This window comes from Streptopelia decaocto, assembly GCF_964273445.1.
Source record: "Streptopelia decaocto genome assembly, chromosome: 3".
Taxonomy (NCBI): Eukaryota; Metazoa; Chordata; class Aves; order Columbiformes; family Columbidae; genus Streptopelia; species Streptopelia decaocto.
Window position 1 is genome coordinate 104,024,671 of NC_138656.1, and position 22,769 is coordinate 104,047,439.

Consider the following 22,769-nt stretch of genomic DNA (forward strand, 5'->3'; position numbering starts at 1 on the left):
AGTTAAGAGTTTGCATTTTTGAAGTTATTTTCATTGTGAAAGCCGAGCTGACATATGGGTGACTGTAGGCACCGCAGTATATTATTGTTACTGATTTTTCCCAAGCAACCTCCCCTACTTTTATTGCAAATAAAGGTAAAAATGAAGCTTGTTATTGTGTGTTACTTTTTGGTTAACTGACCTCTCCTAGGGTAAAATAAGAAACCTTTACAGTTTCCACCTCTAAAGTCCTGAAGAACATAAGAGCTACAGTCTTCAGCAATTCTAAGTCATACTGATAGATTGGTCTCTTTCAAGTGAGCATTTGTTCACAGGATTGTTCTCCAAAATATCTGAAATAATTCCAGGTAGTATCTTACTTTCTCTCATTTCCCATTAACTTTTCTTTTGTATAGCTCAAAGTCTTCATGTCACATGTCCTCAGGAACAACTTCATTACATGGCAGTTGCAACTCCATATTAGCAGTCATCTTTGTAGTTCATTTGCAAAAGGAAGGTCATGGAATTTTCCTTAAAGATTAGCAGAGAACATGACATGGAAATTGCAAGCCCAGCCATTTAGTAACTGTCAAGTCTGGACAGGCTTGACACCCAGTAGTGATCTGGTTATAATCTATGAATATTTTATGCCTCACACAATGCTCCTCTTGCCTTTGGTAATCATTACTGTATTGTGATCAGGAAATTTTGACAGAAACTGGACACCATTGTTCTAGCCCTCCTGCAAATATGCAGACTCCTAAACAGCTAAATAGATACAGAAGACAGAAGAAAAAAATCAGACCAGCAAAAGTACCCATTCCAAAGCAATGTTTTCCAAAGTGTGATGTTTTGTCAAGCTGAGGAGAGGTCTCTTGATTGCCTTTTTCCAGAGCAGTGCTACATCCATTGCAGAGCCTGCCTTCTGAATGCAATTTGAAAATGCTTTAAACAGATTTCAGTGGCTTGAGGATGGCTCTAGCTCATTGTATTATCACTTCATTACATTATTGTATTCCAGCAGTATCTGGAGGATTCATTCACATACATAAGTACTGTGAAAAACACAGATCATTTCCTGCCCCACAAGTCTAGAGTTAGCAGTGAATAACTGATATGAATGACTTAACATTCAAAATCACAGTTAGAAGAAGTGGCACTTTTTTTTTTTTTTTTTTTGGCAGGGGGGAATTGGTGATAAAAGTAACTTCTGTTTCAGACTAATAAAAAATTGAATCTGCAAAAGAATCCACAGTATAAGAAGGACAATTGACCTGTCAGTATTTTCCGATTAAACTACCTATAATAAAGATCGGATAAACAAAGTGTAGTCTGATGGAGAGCGACACTTTATTCTCTTTTACTGAAAATAACAGTAACAGGTTTTTTTCAACTGAAGCACTAAAGCATTATCTTCCACATGATGTGCATTCATTGAAATCAGTTTATACAGACTCATCTATTAAAAACACATGTAAACCCAGGTCACACCCAGTATGCTGTTGCTTACAACCCGCCAACAGACTTAACATCTGCTTTTGCAACCTGCATTTTGGTCAAGTTGTGTGCGTATGTGTCATTAGCAAATCCACAATATCAGTTTCCTGGTCTGTGTACTGTTAAACACTCCAGAAGAGGTTTTGTTTTGAAACTTACAATTACAAAAACTATTATTTCCAGCAGCCCATAGGCAAAAATTGTTCTGCTATTGCTTTACAGACTGAACATTTCCTGTTACATTCAAGAAATGTTGAGTCCAATAGGGTGTGGTACACAATTAGGCACACTGTTTTGTTAAAATAAGTGTCTAATGTCTAAAACCTAAATCAGTCCCTAAGATCTGCTGGAACCAGTGGCTCTTATATTAATAAATATATTTACCAAAAAAAAAAGTCAGACACTTCCTGGGTTTTTTCTTGGTTTTTGTTTGTGCATTTGCTTGTTTGTTTAGTTTGGTTTGATTTTTTTTTGGCGATTCTTCGTTTTCCATTCTATTGTAGAGAATGGAAGCATCGATTACTACGTAATAGTATCTGCTAACAAGCGAAGCTCTCAAAAAACAGAAGCAATCTCTAAATCCTTAAGGACTGTCTCAGGGTTTTCTTCAAGATGTTCCTGCTTTTATTTCATTTAATTGAGGCTTGGAAGAGAACTTCTTTGAAGAGAACGAATTAATATAAGCCTATGTAGGACCTCCTCTTCCTGTGATGACCACTAGCAGAGAGCAAAATCCATATGTATTAATTTTTCCTCCTTTAAGTAGAGTTGTCAAAGCCCTGCAGCCACAGTACATCAACTCAAATTCCTACACTGGCATCACGAGAAACTCGCGTTGCATCAGTATAACCTCCCACACACACTTTTCCCATGATGAATGAGACTGTAAATTTAGAAGTCACAGTTCTTAAACAAAGGCCAGATATCAAAGGCATCTGAAAGACAAACCATTAGCATCATGGTCCTTAGCCTTGTCTCTAAAGAGGTCAGTAAGACATCAGTTGACACTTTCCCTGATTTATCAAAGTTGTGTCTGCTACACTGCTTTTCACAGTACAGGTAGTTACTACAGTAAAAGCAGACACCGAAATACCATCAAAACCATGAAGCTGCCACTGACACGGGCAGATCAAGGATTTGACACTGACTACAGTGGTGAAAGAGCACTGCCAGGCACCCCACTTGTAAAACACCATCTTAGCTGTGTTAGGAAGTGGTTCTCCTGCATGAATGCCTGAATTTATTTTATAGCTCATTAAAAGCTATGATTTCCCTTGAAAGCCACTAAAAGGTGGGCACATAGGTGGTTCAGATTCATTTCTCCTTTTATCAATGAAGAAGAATACTTGGGCACTTACTAAAGAGATACCACTGATATTTTAGGTACATGGTGCAACCTTGAGCTAGCTTCCTCCTTTTCACCATTCCATTCACTATTGCATTTTCAGTAATAACTTTAATGATATTTCATTGCAGTTCACAAGAGCCTTAATGTATTTTCCCAAAGTTTTCACCGTAATCTTCTGCAATAATAATATTTTTGTAATGATATTAAAAGAAAGAGACCCAAGATGTAATGCCAGTGCAAAAACAAGAAACTCTCTTCCACTCCATCTTCAAAGGAACTGATAGCTCATTGTTTTAAGCCATGCTTTCAGTGGAGTTGCAAGATGGAAAATGGAAGATAAATGGAAGATAAATGGATAAATGCAGGAAGAGAAAATAATGAAAAGAAGCTAAAAAAAGGAAGATGTAAGTCACCCTTCTTACAAAACTGATGGAGAAAACCAGAAAGCTATAGAAAGAATTAAAAATTGACATTTGCAAATCTTTAATTTTAATTCCCTGTGTACATCTATGCAAATGTCTATGTAACATAGTTCGAAATATTCTGGTCCCCTTTGATGAATATGCACTACTCTAAGGAAAGTCATTAAGCTTTTAGAACCCTTTAAAACAAAGTTCATCATACCCCTATACTTTCACTAAGCTTTTCTTCCTCAGCATCTTCATGTGGGGAACCCTTTAAAAACCATTGTCTAGAGAGATGATGTCCCTGCAAGGCATCTCTGGACCTCTCCATGAATTTAAGATTCTTCAGCACTCTCTCAGCAGTCACCAGTGCCTGGAGCAGAGGAGGGAGAAAGACCATTTGATTGAACACTACTGGAAAAGAGAAGGATGAAGGTCAAAGCAGAAAGACAGAAATATTTTTCTTGGGAACACACCCATTTTTTTATTTGAATAAATCATTCCCATATTAATATAATTTGCAATGCTAATCATGCTGCTACAGATCCTACTAAGACAAATCATTACAAAAGGTCTCCAGCCCTAATATTTCTTTTTTTTCTTTTTCTTTAACATTAGATGTGACAAGCACTGTATGACTAGCTTTTTATTCCAGGTACACTTCTGTCTGTAGCAAGAAAGTTGATATTCAGCTTGCAATAAATATAGCCCATTATAATAAGTGGATTTTGAAATTTTCACTTTAGATGTGATTTATAAAGAGTAGATGCTATACATCATGGTTCATAGAAACAATATATAAAAGGCAATTATTAGAGCTAATTAAAAATTCACACATCTGGGAGTATGGAAAAACACTTCCAGATAACTATTTATTTCCTCAAATTGATATCAAACACAGTGAGAGTACAAGAAAGACAGAAGGATGTTATGTTTCTGTGAACATATACGCTGCTAGTTTGTAAAATGGTAGATGTCTTCTGCTCATATCTCCACTTCTAATGGAAAAAAACAGCCCTCAGGTTCCAATATAGAATGACAGAAAATGCGATTTGTGCAAATGTAACATGTTGGTGCAATTGAGAAGACCTCACATATGTTGAATTGACTACAGCATGCCATCAGCCACTCAGGGCATTTGCCTAATGCATTTAATTTAGCACAGTAATTGCTGTATCAGACCAAACAAATTGCCAAGCTATTTTTTATTCTGTGCTTAAGACTAGTTATTTTCCTTTATTTTACAATGTACTATTTACTATTTTTATTTCCTTCTTTGCTCTCTTATCTCTTATTTATTTTAAAGAAGTTGTCTGCAACTCTGGTAGACTCTGCCATATTTAGATACAGAAAAGTGCTCATTTCTGACTGTAGGGTTTCTTAGGCTGATAAGATTGACTGGATTGTGGTCTATGTAATCCTGCGGCTTTCCTGCTTAATTTGATGCTTGACTTAACTTATTTGTTAGAATCAAATCAGCAGATACATTTTCCTGCCACATTACTCAAGACAAAAGAAATGCTCCAAAGTAATAACAAATAACAATTTTTTTCATTAATATCATTTTCATTAATACCCCATGAAAACATTTGTATGGCATATTTATGAAGAACTGAAAGTACTGAGTAGTTCTGCAAGTGCTTCATAAGAAGAATTAATATGACAAGTCACCTATTTGAGCTCTCTGACTATTTTGTATATCACTGTGAAAAAACTATGAAAGTAAGACACGGTCTATTATGGGTTGAGCAAAGACAGAAAAATAGAAAGTTCCTGCTCTAGAGCTGACAACCTAATGAAAGAATAATGCAAATACCTGAATAGAAATTACAGAAAATAATGGGATAAAAAGAAATTGCACAGAAAGTTAATCCTGTGTATGCTTAAAGGGTTTCATATACCTATGATGTCTGCACAGGAAGTATTATAACTGCTTGCTTTTCTTTTCCATCGATGTAGGGAGATGCATTTGAAGTTCAGGATGAGACAAATCCATGACTCTTGTCTGATTTGACTACTAAGGGAGTCTGGAATAGTTCAGATGTAGCTTTTATATGAGAAGGACCAAGATTTGAGCAGGTGTTCCCCATGCAAGCTGCAAAACTTCCTAGGTTTTCTGTAGGATCCTCAGCAGAGAAGTTTTGGAGGATTGTTTTCCTCCCTGTACCAAGAAGTCCTTAGAGAAAACACAAAAAATATCAAACAGGAACATGACAGAAATTAACATGAAGGGCTAACTAAGTACAGAAATCAACATCTCACCACCAAAGAAGAATGGACTGGGGAGAACCTGTGAAGGGCTTTGAAGATCAAGGCAGTGATTGAATAAGAAAATGAGAAACCACTGAATTAATATATAATTTCCCTGATATAGTTAAAGCAAGAACCTATGGGTATTATCTTTACAACAGAAAAGAGAGGCTAGATATAAAAGGGCAGCACTGTATCTCTGAAATTATGTTAATACTAGTTGAGATTAAAGATGTTGAAATCAATTGGGAATGAACATGTAAGAAAAAGTGTCTGAACAAAAGTTTTCACAGTGTGGAGAAAGAGCACATCTTACATACCTTAAAAGATGTTTCAGGAAAGCATCCACAAGACCTAGCCATACGCCAGATGGCAGAGCATGGAGAGAGGCCCAAGTGAACAACAATACTGAATTGTATCAGTGGCAAGAAGGATCTTGTGACAGTGACGATGAAAAAAATGTGGATACTTAAAGAGCTAGACCTTGTTTTACACTCAGGCTGACCTTTACAAAGACATGTAGGCATCTACAAAAACATAATGTAATAGGTGAGATTTTTCTGTTAGTAGAAGAGGAGAGAAATCTGAAGGAAACCTTTGTCTGTGGGTCAGCTGTGAAGAAATGGTAGTTGGTTTTGCATGTGTCTGTCAGAGATGAAACATAGAAGGAAAGGAGAATGAGGGGAAAAAAAAAAAAAGTGAGTCTTATTAAGCAATAATCAATGAGAAGAAACTATCAAAGGAAAGGCTCAAGAAATTATTAGAAATAAGAGAATGGAAGTTGACACCTCACAAGCTAGGTGATAAGCATAGTTGATTATGTCAAAGACATCTAAAAAGACTGAGGAACACGGTACTGATTATGGGATTTGGCTAAGAAGAGGGCATTTGAAATTTGACAAGAGTGACTTCAACTGAATGAAGTTGGTCCATGCTGGGTTTGGGAGAGAAAAATGGAATGAAGCACACAACATACAAAGGAGTGAAACGCAAAGTGGGGCATTAACTGGGCAAGAAAATCGGGACAAGGGTGAATTGTTTTGAAACAGTTGGTTTGGACTCGATGATCTCTGAGGTCTTTTCCAACCCCGTCGATTCTGTGTGATTCTGTGTGAAACTGAGATATTAACACAAAGTTCACAAGAAGACTAAGAGTGGACACATCACTACCTTTGTTCCTTCAAGAGAAGAGAGAAGGTTCTGTTCCCCTGTTCCCATCTGGTCCCTTGCTACCAAATTTCTTTAGTAATAATCCTCATTTTGTTAGCTGTACTACTTTATCACACTGACAACATAGCAAAGGGTCATCCCAGTAGTCCACTGTCAGTTTTCCAGACCCTTCCTCCCAGAGAACTAGGCAGGACAGTAGGGTACTTTTGCCCGCAGATTGCCAGCTCACACACGCTGACAGTTAAACATGTCACTCTTATGGGGGTTATATGAATATAACCTGACCCTGTCCTCCTTTAAGCCAGCAGTGTCTATCCCAGTCAGCAAGCTTCTGGCTCTCTAGCCACAGATGGTCTCTCTGGTAGCATGGCTACTGCCTCTGATTTTTATTGATCAGCAGCAGACAAACCTCGCTGTGCACACAAGCTCAACAGCTGCTATTTCTTGAGCAGTTCATAATTCATGCTTTCTAACTTACTTTACCTATAGCACAGTAACAGATCTGCACTTAGTTTTTGTTAAAAGCAGAAGGGAGAACAATACTGATGGCACTGGAAACTGTGAAAGGCAGACTTACATTATATGAGTGGAAAGGCAGAAGAGTCATGCTGAGGTAAGATGAGGAGATGGTCAAAGCCGATGAATTCTGAAATAGCCTCTTGTACGATGAGGGCCTGAAAACAAACAACACCAGAAGACTAAGTCACATGAATGGCCCTTTGTCTAAAGGAAGAGGTGAACCAAAAGCTGAGGGTTGAATGAAAAGTCGAATCAAGTAACACATGCTGAGGCATTCAGTGGACCGAGTATGAAAGGTAATGTCAGTAATGGTGCGGAGTAGAAGACTATGAAGGAAGGAAGAACAAGCTATTAAAATTAAGCTGGGGTATAGATGGGTAGAATGAAGTAGAAAGTAAAATACATCAACATGTTACAGGAGTGGAAGCTAGAGCCAAACACTAAAAGTATAAGGGAGGGAACTTGGTTATACTAATATTGTATTGTTAATTGGCTATTAATAATGTTACATCCTTCAGCACAGTGTTTGAGATTTGGGGTTTGTATCCTACCAGTACTGAAACAGTACTTTTTTTGATACATGATATCAATTCTCTGTCCAGGATATCAAGAATTAACATAGCTTATTTTTTCTGCCTTTCCACCATATACCAGCATGGCTGTAAACCCACTCCTTTTTTGTTAGGCTCTTTATTTGTCAAGCTTTTACTTTTGTTTTGTTTTGTTTTGCACAAAGATAATAGGTTTATGAAGTTTGTTTCTCTGTTCCTGTATTTGTTTCCATGCTACCTCTCTGATATCATTCTCTGCCCAGGGTTTGCCGTCAGTACCCTTAGCAGTGTCTGCTGTATCAAATTAAGTCTGAATTTGTCCTAATTCAAGAGTAGCTGAAAATTATTACCATTCTGATGGCTGCTCAGTGCCCTTTCTGAAATGAACTATGATCCCACCCCAACTCCTGGTAGATAGTCTACATTTCCCAAGCACTGTTACAACTGGCATACCCTCGTTCTCAGTCTTAGTAGGCAGATTAAGCACCAGATTGCGCAATGAATTATTTTCCTACTCCTGGGTGTGATCTACGTAGGTCAAAGTTGAAGAAGAATACAGAGGCAGGGAAGGAAAGTCTGAGTAATTGTTGCTTTTGCTGTACCTCTGTGACTCAGGTCACCAGGGCTTTTCAGATTTTGTTATTTCTGAGGTAGATGTAAAACAAAGTCACTTAAGTGTTTTGAACATTTTTATAATTCTGCAGTGACTGATAGCAATCCAAACACCGCCACAATAGCAGGTTGGCAAAAAAATTGTATTACCTTAATTGTGAATGAGAAGTAGTTCTGCAAAAAGAGAGAGGGAACTTGTCATCCCACGCTTCAGTGGGATTCTCAGACATATTCGGATAGAAGCCGAGTGCTATGAATGTCAGATGGTGGGTCCCCCAGGCTCCCTGGCAACCTGCATGTGACTAAGAAAGAGGCAACAGCTTGCTTCAAGTATCCTTCATAGAGATGACATAGTTAGATAAGCCCAACAGGGAGCATAGCACGTGGAGGGAGCAGTCTGGTAAGAGGAAACCATCCCCTATGGGACTGGTTCCATATTGCCACATGAAATGTTCAAAACACTGCTAGCCAGGAAAGTTGAATTTATTGCTTAATGAGCAGAGGACCCGGAAAAGATCCATTGACAACTGCAGTGTAAACACAGCCACTTAATAGAGTGTTACTGAATGCCAAGAGGAAATTAAAAAAATCTGTCCTACAAGCAGCACTTTTTACCATATAGAATATGATTGGAATAAATACACAACGCAGAAAACAGCTGTAGAGAACAGATGAGATATTAGATATGGTGGAAACAAGAACTTAAATCCAGAGGGCATTTTTTTTAGACTGCCTTGAATGTAAGAGTCGTGAAAAAGAAATGATGAAGGAAGACAAGTTAGCGTAACAGCATCAGAGTGACAGAGGTAACGCAAAATGACACTGTGACATTATTAAGAAGCTCAGCAACACACTCAACCTCCATCACAATGTCATCAGGACAGATGGCAACAATTGGCAAAGACAAGGCACAGCATGTCTGGAAAGCAATAAGAGCCTATAGAAGAAAAAAATAACATGAGCAGCTATGGAAAACACAAGAGAGTGCTACAGATTTTTCTAGAGGTAAAACAACAATTTACCCTCAACCCTATGCGTATTTGTCACAACTACCTGATGGATATGACATTTCCCACTTTATCAAAGCTTTGCAAAGAATCAGGACTTTCACAGAACTTATTAATATAATTTATTATTCTTGTTAGCACCTGGGAGACCGATTGTGAAGGACTGCATGGTGCTAGGCACTTACCTAAATCAGAAATAAAAAATGCTAAATGTAAAGTGAGCTTACAATGAAAACATAGCATGAAACAAGACACTTGGGAGCAGATACAAGGGGGTATAATGAAAGAGGTTTATCTTCTAGGAGAGTAAGTATGGTTGTTTGTTCATAAAGATCTCACTTTTTAAATTAATGGACAAAAAGACAGGACAACCACGGCACAGGTAAAATACATTAATGTAAGAAATAACAAACCTCAGGAAGTTGAAACTTTTGGAAAAAATTATCAAATGTAGAATTATATCTGCGGTATCTAATAATGCAATATCCAATAGAAATATCTGAGGCAAGAAAGGCACTAAGTAAGCGAATTGTTGAGCAACAGACAAACACCAGTTCAGCCAGAGCTGGTGTAAGCCAATCAGGACACGTGAGCCTTGCTCTTCTTGCACCAGCATTGTCTACCATGAAGTCCACTCAGTATCACTGAGCAATATTGCCAAAAATCGAGCCTATGCATGTTGAGCTCCCACTGGAGGAGAAAGTTGATCTCCTCTGGCTAATCAAGGTATTGGAAAAAAAACTTCATAAAAACCTTCAGCCAGTAGGGCAGTGGGTGTAATAGGGTTGAAGAAGGAAATCTTTCACTAGCCAATAATTAGAATTACATGGACTTTGGCAAGCCATTGTGGTTGGGATGGACTATTCACATTATTTTTCTTAGTGGAAATCCATATTATTTACTTCTGCCTCCGTGTTTTTGCATAAAGACACATTTTGAACATGAGTTAAGGGAAATTTACAGACAGGTAGAGAGCAGCAATACAGAAAAAGCAGTGTGAGAAGCTGTATGTGGCACCAGGCCCTGCTGTTCAATTCCATGTGTGTTGGGTATTTGCTTGACCCTTCCCAGCTGTTGTGTACTTCCTGATACCCCAGATGATATGAGCCCCTTGCCTGATCAGCTTCCAGATGCTGTACTGTTCCCAATTCCTCCTGATCATAAGTCTCAATGCCAACTCTGTTCCAGCTGCCATAACTCTCATCCTTCCTCACCGAAGAGCTCCCTACCCAACAGTTTCCCCAAATGTCATAACCTGCCTGACCCTCCCCAGCTGTTACAATCCTCCTGATCCCACAGTGTAAAACCTCTTTGATTTGTCCCCTTCCCAGCTGCTCTGCCCATTACCACTGAAGGCTGTGGTCCAGATCCTATCTCCTTGAAGTGTCCTACAAGTGCAAAAATTTACAATTGTAGCTTACAGATTGCTTGATGAAACAGTTTTCTTTACAGAATGTAACTTTTCAGCCAGATTTCAGACAAACCTTCTCACTGTTGCAGCTTTACAGTGGTAAAAATGTGACTTCATGTAGATTTATCAGCATCTGGAATATTGTGTAATTATATGCTGTAATATACACTATATTGTATAACATGGTATCAATGCTATATTCTATATATAATGTTTATATTAGAAGGTGATATATAATAAAGTCATCAATAAATTAGATTTAATAATAATATGCACAATATAACACAAACAAAACCTTGATGATTTTCTTTTACATATGGCAAGTGAAGGGACACTGCACAGAAAACTGAAGCTCCCTTTACTTTGCTTAAGGGTTGGACCCAAAACATAGGCTTAATTTTATTACCCTCAGGCTTCTTTATCCCATTCTAACAGCGTATTCCTAATCCCTCTTAATTTGTGTGCACTTCATGTTATAAGGATACAACTTCTAGTAGAAGTTCTTCTCAGGCTGACAAAGGACAGTGAAGAGTGGGCAAAAAGGTGAGGGTAGAGATGCAAAGAGATGCCATAGGTACTACTCACAGCTGGTAGGTTAAATTACTGCCACAGACTTGGCAGATGCTGTTAACAGCAGTCCAGTGCATGGCATTTTTATAGATATGGGAACGTGAGGACAAGTGCAGTTCAAAAACTGAGAGCACATGTAGAAAAATGAACTGTTGCACAGGAGTCAGAAGTTAAGAAACTTCCCATTCCCCTTTGGAGTTTTTGTGTGTGTATAAGAAAGAAAAAGAGAGATCTCAAACAAATCATCTCTCCATGCCTCAGTTTCCAATTCATAAAAGATAAACAATTGGGTAATGATATATGATATCTGATGCACATATATTTGTCATCACCATTCTTAGTGCACTTGTTCTGCATAAAACTGAAAGCAATTGCTCATTTCATTAACAGAATCTGTTTCTGTGGCATCAAACACTCCATCAGTTTTAATCTCAGTTCCTATACTTCTTTTCTGGCAAAGTGCAACACCTTTGAATACTGTTTTTTCCTGTCCCCTACATGTAGACAAATTACATTGAGTGCCTTGGGGTTAGAAGAGACCAGAAAGTCAGGCTGATTTGTTAGGCCCCAAGGCTGGGTCTCAGGTACAAGTATGTACAGTTTGAGAGATTCATTGTCATCCTCAGCACATACATAATCTGTTATTGTTAATGGAAGTGAGGCACATACACTGAAAGAACAGGCATTTTATTGATCCTCCATTAAAGAATATCATAAACACAGAGCAAAATTATCCAAGCAGACTAGAAAAACTCTGTCCAGTGTGTGTTTTGCAGAGGTTCAATCTGGGATCTAGCTTTTGAAATAAGAACTATGATGCGTCCTTAAACTGAAATATGCTCGATTCACACTAGTAATGAAAGCTTCTTCCAAAGCCATCAGCAGTGATAGTGGACTATTCTAGCGTAACCCCAGGAGCCAGGTCATGGCATGGTGGGTGTAGTTGATGTTGACACAGTTAAGTCGTTCAGCACAAGAGAAAAGTACAGTTATTTACATCTCAAGAAGAATCACTCTGAACTGGATTCAGCTCCATTATGCTAGAGGATACATTGCCTGCAAAGGAGATGTAGTCTCCAGTTCTGTACATCTAGGTAAGGCTATCATAAGACAACTAGTTTGCCACCAAAAGAGGGTAAGTAAAACAAATCACTGCAGGCTACCCAAAGCCACATCCAGAACCTGATCCACACTCCTTTAAAGTGACTGGGTTCCTTTTAATTCAAATTCTTGATGTCTCACGGTGCAAATATCCATAGTCTATTTCTGTAAACTTTAATTAGAGGCCTAAGTTCATGCTTGGAAACTATTCACAACAGTGATATAAGGACTGTTACTGGCTCAACTCAAATCAACCCTGACAGTTTATTCTGCTTCACATCCTCCTCTCCCCATTTTAAGCAAGTCCAGTTCCATACTGCCTTGTTCAGTCATGAAGACAGAGATGAGGAAGAGGAAGATGGGCAGACCAGCAGTACAATTTAGTTTGTAATAGTTTGTTCTGGACATTTCCAATTCATGAGCCTGCCAAATGGCTGTGTCTGTCTTGGCTGCCTTATCATAAGACGACTGGGACAGTGACTGGTTCTGCTGGTGAGTCACTAAAGGTGGGACAGAGGAGAGCTGATCAGGATGGCAGCTCCACCGAAGTGAGGACTGCAAGCTTGGAGCAACAGCTATCAGCCAGCCACTGTGGCACTCATATTTGCCACTAGTCATGAAATGGAGGGAGGGAGAAGGAAGCCTGTGGTTTGACTGAAAGATGAGATTTTCTAAAGAGTATCATTCCATTGGAAATGGCACTCAGTGGTTTTATAAGTTCTTGGCTATCAAAATAATAATAAAAAAATATTGTCTCATTAGTTCACTGACAGGATTTAAATAATTTAAGAGCACATGCAGAGACAATCAGGCAGACAGAACTGCTATATTTGTATAAAAATGACCGTAAACTTTGTGGCTCCATGAGAGTTTCATCGGTCTCTTAACATAGTATTGCAGAAGAAAAGTCCAGCATTTTCTGACAACTAGTCCACAGAGATAAGCCACAAAAGTTATTTCTTTGCCTCCTCAGGGTTCAGGAAAAGAAAGGTTTACCAAAGGAGAGGGCAGTTGTATATGGTTTTAGAAAGATTATTATTATTGTTGTTGCTACTGCTGTTGTTATTATTATTATTATTTAGATTTTGCCCCTAAAGTGAACTCCCATCACATTTGGATGATTAGGCCGCATTTGGCCTACACTCCATCAGCTAGAAAAGCCTTCCTCCTTTGTATATTCAGAACAAGTTTCATGAGAAGTATTTCAGAAACATCTGCCTTCATTATAATTATATTTCTATTTCAGCTGCACCAAGCTATTTACAGATGAGCCTGTTCATAAAGAGCTTTATAATTAAGCAAACAGAAATATCTTTTTATAGGATGCAGATCTAGGGGTGATAATCACACACAAAATACACAGCAACAGTTGCAAATAGAGTGTTTAATGCTAGTTATATAGTTAGTGATGTGCTCAATAAAGCCTGACATGTCTTTGTTCCTAAATGTAAGAAAATATGGTCTTTGCTACACAACTGTGTAAACTGCCTTTTTCATATACAAAAAGCCATATATTTCAGGGGATATTGCTTGAAAGCCATCATGAAAACAAGCCCTCATGTCTCCAGTGCAACATGATTAGCAAGCTCTTGGGTGGAAAAAGGAGCTGACAGAATGTATATGAATTTCAGAAACATGACATCTTCCTTGTGAACGAAGTGTGACCCGACACTTCTGCTGATGGACACCAATAGATGGAGACATGAAATGAGCAAGTATTGGCAGAAAAAAAAAGAAAAGAGACAATCTATTATTTAACAGAATTACCATCTAAGGTCTTTTCACAGTGTATGTGAAAATCCAGCCTTATCTTTTCTGAAGAACATCCTTGTCATTTACTTCTCTCAAGATTGCAAAACTTGCTCTTTTGTAGCACTTTCTTAGATTTTTTTTATAACCAATTGTAACCCAACAAGTGGGTTTGTAAACTGAACTGCTGTGATACACCATATGAAACTCAAGTGCAAGCAACATGCCAAAGAAAACCACACAAAGATTAAATTAAACTACACATGACACCTCATTTTTCAAAAAAAAGATTTTGTTTGTAGGAATTTTGATGGTGGGTTGCTTTTTTTTTCCTTCTTCACATTTAAATCAGCCAAAATAGATGTCTGAAAGAAGACAGCAGAGAGCAGGCCCCTAGAGATAACCTAAAAAAAGCTATGAACAGAAGTGATGTGAGTAGAACAAGATCTTTACTAAAATCTTTGCTAAAATCATGTGGAATCACTTTAGTATATTCCAGGCAAAATAAATAGTCTAAGTTGGTTTAGAAGTTGCTATTAATTTATGTTATTTTTATACCCTTGATCAGATTATAAATATTCTGGTGAGATATTCCTAGAAAGATGTGGAAGGGAACTATGTGTAAGATTTCAATATTTGTCAATACCCTTTAATACGAGTTCTTACAAGGGTTATTCATGCTTTCTACTTCAGGTTGGTTTTACACATTCAACATGGGTGCTTTGCCTCCCTGGAGGACCTTTCCTTTGTCTGTTGGCTATACAGAGTGCCTCTGGAGGCAGAGCTACAAGTGGGCAATGTAAATACTCTCTCATTCATTGCCACACCATGGATTTCAGAAAGCTTTAAGTACTTCTTATAATCATGTTAGACAAACAGTCTTAAACTCAATCATGGGTTTACAAAAGTGTTCTGATACCTAATTTGTACCACTATAACTTGAAAGGTTATCCTGGTAAACGTCCAAAAATTACTTCATTATGCTCCTTGAAACCAAAGACATGACAGTAGTTAAGCACTGGGTAAGCTGTTGTATTCCTTCTTTTCTCCATCATGCCAATCAGTATTTTATTATAATTTCTCCAGGCTTCTCCATCTGTATCCACCCATTGCGTTATGCCTTGTATTTCAATTGCAAGCTCATGGAGAAAGACATCTTCCTATTCTCTCCGTGCAGTGAAGCATAATGGAGTCAAGAACTGTCACTCTTAGGTGCCACAACAATACAAATAACAAACAGGGTAATATTTCTTCATCCACAGAACTGCACAGAGCAAGGGACTCAAATAGAGAAATGTATTATGTAAAACAAGAATATTGTTTCTCTATTATGTTTTCATGCACTAAAAGCAAGCATGTCTTTTCAGTATCAAATGGTTTCTGCTTTAAATTACAGGGGAAAAAGAAATGTGTCTCAGTGAGGATACAAGATATATGTTGCCTCCAATGTGGATAGTAAAATCTTGAAGAAAATAATGCCTTAAGGGATAGGTGCTATTAAAACCAAGATATTGACCGTATCTCAGATAAGACTGGGCAAGAACCACAGAATCTCGTGATGACCAGCATGATCAATCCCTGAAGCCTGGCTGAATGTGTGACACTTAGTTAAGATGTGGGAATGCGTGAAATTTGGCAGCTCTAAAATCTCAAGTCTAACACAGAAAACAAAAAGGATCATTGCTGTCTATTCCAGGTTCATTCTAGTTGTAGCTTCCTAGCACCACTGTCCCTGCCAGACAGACCCCAAATGAACTGATATTTCTGAAACTGGAGCTGTATTTCACTAACTTTTAAGTCTGCAGCTTGTGAGGCTACAAACACGGTCCTAGTTTTTGTGTGAAATTCCCAACTGGACAAAGTGTGGAAAAAGAAACGTTAAAGAAGACATTAGAACTAAACTTATTGATGGTTTCCATCATCTCTCTCCCTCCCCCAGTACGAAGTTGGAAGCAATATAAATACAGAACATTTGATTCTTGAAGTCTTTACTCCCAGAGGTGCTGGTTCTGGGTTAAGCACTCACTTTCTGGCTCACTCCCAGCTTGCTATCAACTTACATTACTGCACTGTTCCAGACCAAAATCCAACTCCACAGAAGAATGTTAATGCTAGGAATGGGGGAATTCTAATGGAGTAGATTTCTGTCAATTCCTTTTCATTGTGGCTGACAGCCGAATTTAAATAACTGCTGGTGAGCCTCAATTACTGGTGACTACTGGAGAGCCTTTCCAGCTGAACAAGTAATACACATAACTGTGCACACATCAGGTAGGTTAAAGATTTCATCATAACTACAAAGCTACAAATGAATACCTGTCACGATTAAGCCTGAAATGCTGGTATAGTGTGCAGGAGACACAAGTGTTGATGCTGTAAGTTAGTGCTCTCCCAGGGCCAGCAACATGGCAGGAGGTTTTAGGTGTTGTCATATTCTCATGTGTCAAATCATCTGCTCCATGTTGTCCTTATGATGTGGTCAGAGCCTTATTATAGAACTCCTTGGTGCAATTCAGTGCAGGCTGGAGGAAAGAATAACTTGTAGTAGACAAATATAAAGCCTCTTAACTAGAGTTGTGATGTGTTCTGTGTGGGATATGTTTCATCAGCATATTCATAGCATGCGCCTCTGACAGATCTGAGTTTGATTCTCAAGGTGTGAAAGTGTCAAGCTATCATCAAGTCCCATTTTCCCATGCATCAAGTTTCTCATGTTTATCAGGAGAGGAGAGTCATAAAGCTTTCCGGAACGGGTATCTCCAACTGTGGCTGCAAAAAGAAAAAGGATGAGAGTTTTAGCTCCCTTTATCAGCTTTCTGCTCAGTCAAACTAGAGGTTTTCACTTCCCTCTTCATGCAAGAAGAACCTGGCAATGAAGCCTTGCTCCCGATTTCTTGTTGTCAGTATCAGAAGCAAATGGATCCAGTCTTCCTATCTCTCTTGAAATGACAGAAAATCTTTATGACAGAAAAAAAGGCATAGACAGAATTAGCCTGGACAATGCACATTGTTAACAGTCTATCATCCACATTATTAATGTGCCACATGTGGTCTCCAAAATCTGAATTGCGGGAATAACAGCAGTATTGCAAAAGTAATAATTTTTATCATATCTAATACATGGAATGTTGTGAAGACAGTTTTTAAACTACCCTCACCAGAGAAAAATGAGCTAATTAAGGCTTCAGCAGCAGACTTGGGGAAGGTGAGAAGTAGGGAGAGTCAGAATCTGAGAATGAAAGATAGCCAAGTCAAAATAACTCTTAAAACCAAATTTGGCTCATGAGCTGTCAAAACTGTGTTGCCATTGGCTAAGAAAGAATGTGAGTTATCAAAATATGTTACTTTCTATCTAAGGAAACTTAATTTAAAAAACAAGGGAAAGAGAGGAAGAAAAGGGCAGAAAGACTGTAATGCTGAAAGGGAAGGATGAACTCAGAAGAGAAGTCCATCAGGCTTCTATACTACCTTTAAATTTAGATCCTGAAGAGTTCCAGCATTTCAGACCACGAGCTCAACTGTGGTCTGTTGAGACACAGCTTAAGATGAGAGGGACTAAACAAATAAGAACAGATCTTATTACGCATGTATTCCACAACTGAACTGATGCTTTATTTACTTTTTTTAAATGTCTTTCCGAGTTTTTACTTAAGAGCTTAACTCAATGCCTGGCTAGAATAAACTTGTATAGCTTTCATTCTTAAGTGTGTTTGGTTAAATAGGCAAGTCCACGTAAAACTGAAAAATAGGGTACATTATAATAAATGATCTATGCAGGCAATTTTCAGTTAAGCTGAGATGGCCATAGAATGGGCAAGTACAGTAGGAGACAAGGGAGTGATGCCTTGTTGGCTAAAATGTTAGTTGCCCCCTCATGCTTGGAGCTCCAGGTTTTTGGGGGAGACTACACAGGAATCAAAGTGCAGGGATGGGATACACTTTCTCCTGTACAACCCAGCTCCCTTTTCTGACAGTACCATAGTCTGACAACGGTCATTCCCCACAGTACTTGCTCTATGCCATGGTCAGGAATCTGGAGAGATGGTTCAGACTCAGAGATGGTTCAGACAGACTCAGTCCCTAGTTAACCCTACACATAAGCAACTCCTGAGTCAGGGGAAGCCAGAACCCCAGTGACACCAAGACAGAGCAAGCTGTAAGCTTAGAGGACAGGGAAGAAGTTGCAGGAATTTGGGCAAAATAGATTTCCTGGAATGCATTAGCCAGTATCCTTTGTGAATGCATTGATTAATAACAGCTGCATCTGTACTGCAGAAAATAAAATCCTATTTTATCTCTATATATTTGTTTTAAAAGAGTAGAAGGCTATTCAAAGCCGAGTCAATAGTGGCATTACTGGAACTCATTTGGAATGGACAATGTTTGGCCTATTGTGTTAAATTCCTGAGGGTTTGCCTATTTTTGTATCAGATTACAGCTTTATTAGGTACAACTGTTTTTACATTGCATTTTTGTGATTAATGATGCTAAAAGGATTTTGGCATTTCAAATGTTGTACACAAACCTAATGGGCAAAATCTTCTGTAAACTTCTTCTAAGCTCTTGGCAAACTTTCCTCAGGAGCAAATATTAACTCCAGATAGTGTTTATTAGCTTTTATAAAATAATCACTGTAATAGTGGCATGTAATTGCTGGAGGTAAGAGAACATCCAGGCCAAGAATTAATCAAGTTTGATCTCCTTAATAGAAACAGGTCAGGAACAATTTATTTCTTCCCCAGTTTGTATTTAAAATAATATAATTCTCCTCTGATTTTGTGTCATATTCCAAGAGTGATTTCATACACAACATTCCCTGAATAAACTGTGTTCTTAACTAGAGATGGGTCTGAGCAGCAAAGTTCAGGACACACTTTATACTCTGACAAAGTATGGAGGTGTTTGGACTTCAAGCTTTAATTTACATATTACATGGGGTAAAACAAGCAACACAGTCAGATCTGAATCCAACCCCACTGCCTTTTTAACCCGCTGTCCAAAGTTTGAATGTTTCTGTAGGCATTTGAGGATGTCCTGTTAGCATCAGACAAATGGAAACCACATATTGTTCTTCGAAGGGATCAGAGTCAGTATGCCAGACTCATTGTCCTTTTACTCATAATCACTTGTAGGTTATGGGTGATTAAAAAAAAAAAAAAAAAATCACAGCAGAAGGAATACAACCATGATTTCTTGTATATAGAATTTTTCATGTAGTAAGCACAAAAGCCTCTTGCAATTGCCCTCTAGAAAGCCAGTGAAGCCTTCCTATTGAACCACTATGTGCCAGGTAATTCCTTTCTTTCAACAAGAGACATGAGGAATGGTTAAAGCATTAATATAGACATATCTTTACATTGTGAATATGGACATATCTGAGACAACACCAGATTAATTTAATAAATCAATCAATCAATCAATCCCCCACAACCTGAAAGTACCACCATAAAAAGAACTTAATGTGAGTTCAGTCCAGTATAAACACTACTACATAGCCTCACAGTTGGGATACTAAGGTATATTCTATATACAGTGAAGATGTTGGTCAGGCATTTTCTTTAAAGTTGAAGCCATAATGTAGGATGCATATCAGTAGATGTGATCTCTCAGGCATACCAAGCTGCGCTGAGGCATCCAAGTACAGTTTCAACACAGGAGGTGGGTCCAACTCATAAGATCAACTGACATTTCTGCAAAATCAAATATGCCCAGGACCTTTCTGTACTGCTGAGGACAGCAAACTTGGAATTGTCTGTGTCCATATTCAGCTCTCTGACCCTCCAAAGCAACTGGTTCCATCTAAAATTCTCTCTGGGTAAAGTCAACTCCCTCCTCCTGTCTGGAAATTGTCTGGGAGAGTGCCAGTTAGCTCAGGCAAATACCATGCCTGTGACCAGCCTAACAATTCGACAGCATGGATAACAGTTCTGGTATCTGGTTTTGTACTCTGGAGCTGTTTAATTTGCTAGGAAAGAGACAAAGAGGCTTCATGCATGCTAACTTATAGGGGATTGTTTGATCATTTTGTTCTGAGACACAAAGACATCATAGGCCAGCCCTGGATTCTACCATTTTTACGTTTGTAAGAAAAGTGAGAGACTTGCCATGGAAGTTTTAAGGCAAGGTTCTCATCACCAACAGCATGAAGTGGTCTGCCTGGATAAGCAGGAACCAAAACCACAGCACCCACATTGCAGAAATCCATCCATTCTCTAGTGCTAGAATTCATATTTCTATTTAAAAGAGTTCACAGAAGCTAGTCCACTCTCCTTTTATAATCTGTTGAACATCAGCCATCAATCATATTTAATGTATATAAACACCTCTGCACAAAATCTTAGGGGATTCTAACTCAAATAAAACCATTAACGATAAACTTTGAATTTTTTTTTTATCATAAGATTTGCCTTTAGATTTGTCCTGATCAAATCAAAGTTATTTCAATGTTATTATTTTCCTAACCCTAACCTTCTAGTGTATACTGTGAAATCACGGTACTGTACAAAGGAACACTGTAAATGGATAATGACTCGCAGTTGTTATGCATTACATCATGGAAAGCAGTGTTTCCCACTTCTTGGTACTGGAACTTCACTTATAAAACCTGCCATTTCAGTGCCTCATGGGGTTCCCCAGCTCCACAGGTGTCAGAGCCTTCTATTTACCTAAATCACTTCTGCTATCAGCTGTGGAAATGGCAGTATTAAAACTAAATATGTAAGCCTGTCCAGAGCTGGACCTTATCCAACTACATGCAGACCCATGCAGGTGTCTCTGAACATTGATCCCCAGGGCTCCAAGGGAATACAGAGCAGAAAACCCCACACTGACCCTGTCCAAAGCCAGCACAGGCTGCAGATTAGTTGATTTGCATGGGCTGTAGATCTAACAATTGCCCTGCAAGATACACCTCACTGGATAAAATAGAGTGATAATTTTAATAATCTTTTATATTGAAAAGTTGCTTTGGAGGACTAAATATGGGCACCTAGCTGCTATGTTCAGCAAGGTCAAGTGCTGGATTTTGTACCTGGGACTCCACAATCCTGGCTGTACATACAGAATGGGGGACGAGATAGTGGAAAGCAGTTCTCCAGAGAGGGATCTGGGGGTTCTGGTCGACAACAAGTTGAACATGAGCCAACAGTGCTCCCTGGCAGCCAAGAGGGCCACCTGTGTCCTGGGTGCATGCAGCACGGCATTGCCAGCTGGGATTGTCCCTCTCTGCTCTGCACTGGTGAGGCCTCACCTGCAGCACTGTGTGCAGTTCTGGGCATTACAGGGTAAAAAAGATAAAAAGCTAGTGGAGAATGTCCAGAAGAAGGCTATGAATTTGGTGAAGGGTTTGGAGAGGAAGCTGTGTGAGGAGCAGCTAAAGTCACTTGATCTGTTCAGCCTGGAGAAGAGGAGACTGAGGGGAGACCTCATCATGGTCTGCAGCTTCCTCGCTAGGGCAGAAGAAGGGGTGGATGCCAAACTCTTCTCTCTGGTGACCAATTATAAAAGCTGAGGGAATGGCAGGAAGTTGTGCCAGGGGAGGTTTAGGTTGGACATTAGGAAAAGGTTCTTCACCCAGAGGGTGCTGGAGCACTGGAACAGGCTCCCCAGGAAGGTGTCACAGCCCCAAGCCTGACAGTGTTCAAGAAGAGGCTGGACAAGGCCCTCAGATACATGGTGTGAACTGTGGGGTTGTCCTGTGCAGCTATAGGAGTTGGACTGGATGATCCTTGTGGGTCCCTTCCAACTCAGGACATTCTAGGATTCTGTATTCAAGAACCTACCACTTACATAGGAAAAGAGTGGAATAATTCCCAGGAGCTATTCTTCAGTCTAATTCATGAAAATATACATCTCTGTCTTTTTACCTTGATTCAACATCCTAATATAAAACTCAGCACCATTTCCACAGATTGATTCAGAGTCTGTTGGTTCACGTTTGCAACTCAGTTTTCTCCCAGCCAGAAGAACTGTTGAGTTACAAAACCAAGCTGACTTCTGTGCTGGAAATTACATTGCAACTGAGATGAGATGAACCTAGTTTTGGCTGGGAGTTGAGTGCAAGCAATTTTTTTATAGAGGCCCTATAGCTAGAATGAAGAAAGACAGCAAAACTCTCCAAGTTGTTAAGTGGCATTTACAAAAGTACACAATAACTCAATTGTTTTCAGTGTTCTGCAGAAAAATCTTTTAACAGGCCTGTGAAGAAACAAAAGGAATTTTTTTACTCCTTTCCACAAATTGACTAACCACAATTGCAGCTTAAGTAAAGAATTTACCTTCAGGTGATAATCTTTGCAAGAGAAATGAAAAATGCAAGAGAGAAAAGGGTCCTTTCCACTCCAGCTGGCCAGGAGAGTGAGATGGACGTGTTGGACACCAGGACCACAGCAAATGGCAACACGTGACAAAGAACCTGAGTCTTCACTTTGCCATATACATCATAATTCAAAGTAAAAAGTTCATATTCATACCGTATTATGACCTTAGTGAGAATTAATGCCATAGATTTTTGTTGCTGTGCAATTTTATGTATATAAAAATACGGTGCTCCCTGCACAGTTGAGTAAAGTTAAAATTCCTCCCTAGAAAATTGATGTAATC